Raw genomic sequence first — 6,551 nt, forward strand, 5'->3', positions numbered from 1 at the left:
TTGTTACTGATCAGATTGACCAGCTGCAGATGATATACTTTTTTTTCTTCAATTAAAAAAAAATCCTACCTCTTTCCAGATGTGATCACATCACTTCCTTCATTTTTTGGTATGAACCAAAAGGTATGAGAGGCTGTATTTTAAAGTTTATTTTGACAGCCTTTGGAAGTATGGTGCTCTGGTATGAAATAGGATGTTCCAACTCCACAAATTGCATTGGGAATGCCGAAATGGAGGTTTCCCACCCTTTATTCCTCTCTTGTGGCAACAAAAATCATCTTATCTTTGCTTCCATCATTAGCCTTTTCCAGAATCTCCTATTTTCCGGCATCTTCTGTATCATTGTAGTTTATTAGTCTATCTTCCTACTTTCCAGTTGACCGTAAATATTTGTTTGGGTGTTCCTGCCCACATACATTTGTTGACCCATGGAAATTTTTATTTTATTGTATTGATTCAAAAAGTCTTGCCCACCAAATAGCAACTTATCTCTGAAAATTTTCCCAAGCTTGGAATAGCTGGTCACTGGTGAAAATCATCTTTTACATGACGGAAGGATTCCAAATGCCAGTCCACGCTGTGGGGAATATTAAAGTGTGGGAGAAAGTCCATTGACTACAATTCCACTAAACTGCTCATGCATTGTCTGTTTTAATCACTGGCAAAGATTAGGCTCAGACGGGCAGTGGATGTTCTGCCCTTTGTCTGTGCCAGAGCTTTGTAAAAACACAATGTGAAGGCCAAGGACATTCTCTTCTATGCAAGAACCGTTTGTTGATGAGGTGCCAAAGAAAATGCTAATTTCAACAACATGCTCTTCTCCAAGTATTATTAAATTTGTATGTTAAGTTATTCTGTTTTAATATCACATTTCCAAGTTTCTTTAGAAATGACCCTTAGAATCATAGGATCCCTCCAATGCAGAAGTAGGCCACGTGACCATCGAGTCTGTACCGACCCACCAAAGGAGCACCCTATTTAAGCCCGCGCCACCATCCTATCCCCGTAACCCCATTTAACATTTGGGTACTAAAAGACAATTTAGCATAGCAAATCCTCCGAACCTGCACTTTTAACTGTGGGAGGAAACTGGAGCACCTGGAGGAAACCCACACGAACACAGGGAGAAAGTACAAACTCCACAGACGGTCACCGAAGGCCGAATTGGTGGTGTGAGGCAGCTGTGCTAACCACTGTGCCATGTTTATTCATAACTTTAAACGGTTATGGGCTGGATTCTACATTTCTGCGACTAAGTTGACGCCAACAGAGAATCTGTGGACCTTTACGACAGGAAAATAGGCACCCCACCGGCACCGATTTTGATACCGGTCAGGGATTAACACCGGTGCTGCGTGGAACACCATCGAATCCCATGAAAAAAAGTGGGATTCACCAGGTCCGTGATTGACACTTGCCGGGCTGACAATCTGCAGCCGCGCGTAATCATACATTCCCCACACACACTTATCGAAGCCGAAACGTGGGGGCAGGTTGTGCTGGAGTGCCCATACAGCTGATAGGTCAGCTAGCGCCAGGGAGGGATCACCTATATGAACCAGGGCGCCATGTATGAAGCTGGCTGTCAGCAGCATGTGCAGCTGCATAGCTGCCTTGCTGGCTACTTGCTCTCTCTCCCTCAAAGCTCGGAGGCGGAGAATCACAGGTGGGCCCACTAATAATGTGCAAACGGTGTTTACGACGTTTTTAAAATTACGCTGCATTTAATGTCGGAAGCTATTCTCCGCCCGATCGCACACCCCGATGTTGGCATCAGCTAACGGACAATCCCGCCCAATAAATGTTATAGGTCTGATCCAAGCAGGCAGCTGTACTCAACGGCGGTGTATGGGTTTCCTGACGACAAGGGGGTGCAGTCACCTGGAAATCCCGTTGACAATGGCACGGTCAGTAAATCCCACTGGTGCGCAGCCGCCACCGTAAAAAACAGGTGGTGAGTTGGTCGGTAAATCTTGCCCGTTGTCACCTAATATTTGACTTATGCCCATTTAAATTGTAAAATGCTTGCTGGGATTGTGAAATCACACCTGATGAAAGATAATCTCTTCCTGTTTAAACATTGGGGTTGATTTTCCATGAATTGTGGGGAAATTTTGCCACATGAGTTTGGCACTGACTCAAATAATGTGATCTAAAAACCCTTCTGGGTTTAGTTCTAATTCTACTTTTTATTTGTTGCAAAAACATACCTTATTCATAAAATATTGTAAAGATAAACATTGCTAACATCTAGAAATGGCCATCACTGTGCAATAAGATTTAGGTTTTCTATATAGACCATACACAAATAATGGTCTAGCATGTAATTGAGTACTTGCAGAGCGCTCATGACTCCTGAAGAACATTGCTAATGCTCTAGCGCCTATTTGTAAGGCTGCAGCAGCCATTTAACAAGGTTCATTTTGGCTGGAGCCCATTTGAAAAAGAGTTCTATAAAAACAGCATAAAGCCTGCAGGCAGGTAACTGAATGCCAGCAAGGCATAGCCTGCATATTTTAAGATGCATCAATAAAACTGGGTACACGGTAGCATAGTGGTTAGCACTGTGGCTTCACAGCGCCAGGGTCCCAGGTTCGCTTCCCCGCTGGGTCACTGTCTGTGCAGAATCTGCACATTCTCCCCGTGTCTGTGTGGGTTTCCTCCGGGTGCTCCGGTTTCCTCCCACAGTCCAAAGACGTGCAGGCTAGGTGGATTGGCCATGCTAAATTGCCCTTAATGTCCAAAAAGGTTAGGAAGGGTTTTTGGGTTACTGGGATAGAGTGAAAGTAAGGGCTTAAGTGGGTTGGTGCAGACTCGATGGGCCGAATAGACTCCTTCTGCACTATGTTTTATGTTCTAACTGCTGCAAAACATGGTGGAACGGAAGATTGTCCTGTTTATCCTTTATGGGATGTAGATCCATAGAGTGCCAATCCACAGTTACAGGAGGTGGTAAAATGCATCTATTCAGGCTGCATTCTGGAGAAATACTGGCACCAAACCCACAATGTTTTTGGAATGGAATAAAATAGCCAAGGTAAGTTGATATACAGATCAGATGGGTGAGTATGCATGGCACAAGTCTTGTATGATTGATTGCTAGCCAAAGCACTCCGGGTACCTTCCACTCACCTTCAACTGCAGAATGGCATGAATCCAGCTGTAACTTTGTTGTGTTGACATCCTAAAAGAACTTTGTTCCAACAATCCTTCTGCCAAAACCTAGCTGCATTATGCATATTCATGTACTCACCATACATATTCATGTACTTCTATGGGCTGTAGCATGGATGACATTGGGTGTACTGGTACTCCTGACACCAGACACCTGGACAGCTATTATGTACATGCAGACATACAGTAAGGAAGTGGCCTATAATGGTGGGAAGTCCTTAAGTGTCTTTGAGGAGACAACAATGGACAACCTTGGGATTGATGGAGAGATTAGGCGTAGCTAGGAGAGGAGTATCGTTTTTGAATGCTTAGACTCGTCTAATAACATGTAACACACTCTCTTATCTAACATTTATGTGATGTTTGATCTTCCGATTCGAGCTTCCACACTAATTACTCTCCTTGGGTGCCATCTGCAGATGAGCGTCCTTCTCCGAGGTTGGACATTGTGAGGACAAGATTCACCTGCATATCACAGACAATAATGATCTAGTGGAGTGACCCTGCAAGCTCTTGTGGGTCATAAGATCCGTGGTATTGTCTCTGGAGGACCTTGTGCATACAATTAGTAATGTTCTGGATTTAGAGAACCATGTGATGTGGAAGAACTGAGGTGCCATTTCATTCTCGCTTTGTTTTACCTGTCAATAGCAACAATGCTTTTCCCCTTGTGACAAAGTAGTAATGTCATGCTTGATGTAGCAACATTGTGGCAAGTGGGAAGAACATAGAAGTTGAGGATTATTGTGGACATGATTATCACCAGCAGTATGGTCCTTGCACTGGAGTTTGCCTGCAGGTCCCATTATAACAGATAGGAGAATTCTATTAATCCCTTATTTTTGCACCTTGATCTGGAAAAGGCTGTTCTTTTTCTTGCGGTCCCCGAACACCGATCAGTAAATAATAATGCGCTGAGTACACTGTCTATAGTTCGGACGAATCTCCATGACATATCTTCATATATCATGATATGCAGGTAACACAAAAAAAACAGTTGAAAGAGCACTGAAGTCTGAAATAATTTCTTGCAGTTTTGCTTTTAGTATGAGGGTGGCACAGTAGCACAGTGGTTAGCACGGTTGCTTCACAGCTCCAGAGTCCCAGGTTCGACTCCCGGCTTGGGTCACTGTCTGAGCGGAGTCTGCACGTTCTCCCTATGGCTGCGTGGGTTTCCTCCGGGTGCTCCGGTTTCCTCCCACAGTCCAAAAGATGTGCAGGTTAGGTGGATTGGCCATGCTAAATTGCCCTTGGGTTAGGTGGGGTTACTGGGTTACAGGGATAGGGTGGAGATGTGGACTTAGGTGGGATGCTCTTTCCAAGAGCCAGTGCAGACTCGATGGGCCGATTGGCTTCCTTCTACACTGTAAATTCTATGAACTCAGAACCCATGCAAAACAAGGATTAGCAATGCAAAATTCCATGTTGGTTCATTAGTATTATATGATGTTTAGTAATGCTGCTTCTGAACCATTTGTGCAAGGATATGGTCAACATATGTGAAAGTCCAAGGGTGTGATGTGCCGCGTAGGTCAAGCAGCAAGCCAATGTATTGTGTGTCTTTGACATTTCCCAGGCTTCCCTGTTTAATCCATCATTCCCTAACCTTGCCTGGATCCATTCCAGTGCACTAGCTATCTGTAGGGCAGAAAATGTATTCTGCTGAGAATTAGTGAGTCCCAATATTGTATTTAACTACCATATGCTGGCAATTCTGTTTGTAAATTAATATACAGTTGCATAGTGATGAGATTTGAATAGCTAAAACGGACATGAAATTCTGAATGTTATCAAATGTCATACAATGATGCATAATACTGATTTTTATTTCTACAGTATGTATGGGTGAACCAACTGAAAATTGCTTTGCAGCTAAGTAGAATAAATTGAAAATGATGACCCAACATTTACAGTCATAGTAACTGAGGCTATGGACACTGAGAGCCACACTGTTATTACAGGGTAAATCAACAGCAGCTTCTAGTATTCACATGTGCACAGTCAAACATGAATCTGGACGTTTCTGTTAGAGATACACCACTGGTCCTCAAGGTGTGCAGCTGAAGTGTTGGTCAATAGATTCAGCATCAGCCTTCTGGTGGCTGTGATGAAGTAGGAAGCCACACATTTGGGAGCTCCCGTTTTAAACGGACTTTTCGGCTCTTTTTAGAGCCCAAAACGGAAATTTTTCGACGTCTCCCGGTGGGGGAAGGTGTGCTGAACGACTTTCCCCGCAGTCCATGACTCGAACTCGGAGTGGAAAGGGGGAAAAAGCAGCAGCAGCTCCCCAGAAAAAACGGGGGAAGGGATCCAAGATGGCCACCGGCAGAGCTCCAGAGGAGTGGAAACAGTGGGCCCAGGAGCAACTAGATGCTCTCCTGCACTGCTTCACAGACTTCAAGGCTGAGGTACTGAGCTCTCTGCAGGAAACAAACAGAAGGCTGTCGGAGATTCAGACCACCCCGGGTGCTGCCATCAAGGAGTTGCAGACGCAGGCCACTGAACGAGAGGAGGAGGCCGTGGTCCTCGTGAGTAAGGTGGAGGGGCACGAGGCACTCCACAAGAAGTGGCAGGAACGACTTCGAGGAGCTTGATCACCGCATGAGGCGGAAAAACCTGCGGAGGGGCTGGAGGGGTCGGACCTGACAACCTATGTGGCTATAATGCTGAACTCGCTAGTGGGGGCCGGGTCTTTCCATCTGCCCTTGGAGCTGGAGGGAGCACACAGAGTACTGGCCAGGAGGCCTAAGGACAATGAACCCCCGCGTGCGGTGCTGGTGAGGTTCCACCGGTTCAGTGATCGGGAGTGTGTGCTGCGCTGGGCCAAGAAGGTGAAGAGCAGCAAGTGGGAGAATGGAGTAGTACGGATCTACCAGGATTGGAGTGCGGAGGTGGCTAAGCGGCGGTCCGTATTTAATCGGACGAAGGAGGTGCTTTACAGGCAAAAGATAAAGTTCGGAATGTTGCAGCCCGTGCGCCTGTGGGTAACTTATTCGGACCGGCATTATTATTTTGATTCCCCGGAGGAGGCGTGGGCCTTCGTGCGGACGGAGAAACTGGACTTGAACTAGGGGTTTGGGGTTGCGGGGTCGGTTGTAATATCTTAGCGCTGGATTCTGCTGTTGCTATGTTCTTTTTTTTTTGTACTTTTGCAATTTTGATATGGTTATTTATGGGGGTGTTGTTCTGCTATGTTTTTTTCTGCTGTGGGGCATTGGTTGAGTTGTGTATCTTGCGGGGAGGGTCGGGGGGGGGTTTGGTGTATTCTATGTCGGGGGTATGGAGTGGGGCTGTTATTTGGGAGCTGCGTCAGAAGGGTGTGGTGGGGCAGTGCAAAAGCGCGGGCTTTCCTCTGGTTTCCCGCGCTGCGGGGCTGG

This window comes from Scyliorhinus canicula, chromosome 15 (assembly GCF_902713615.1).
Source record: "Scyliorhinus canicula chromosome 15, sScyCan1.1, whole genome shotgun sequence".
NCBI lineage: Eukaryota > Metazoa > Chordata > Chondrichthyes > Carcharhiniformes > Scyliorhinidae > Scyliorhinus > Scyliorhinus canicula.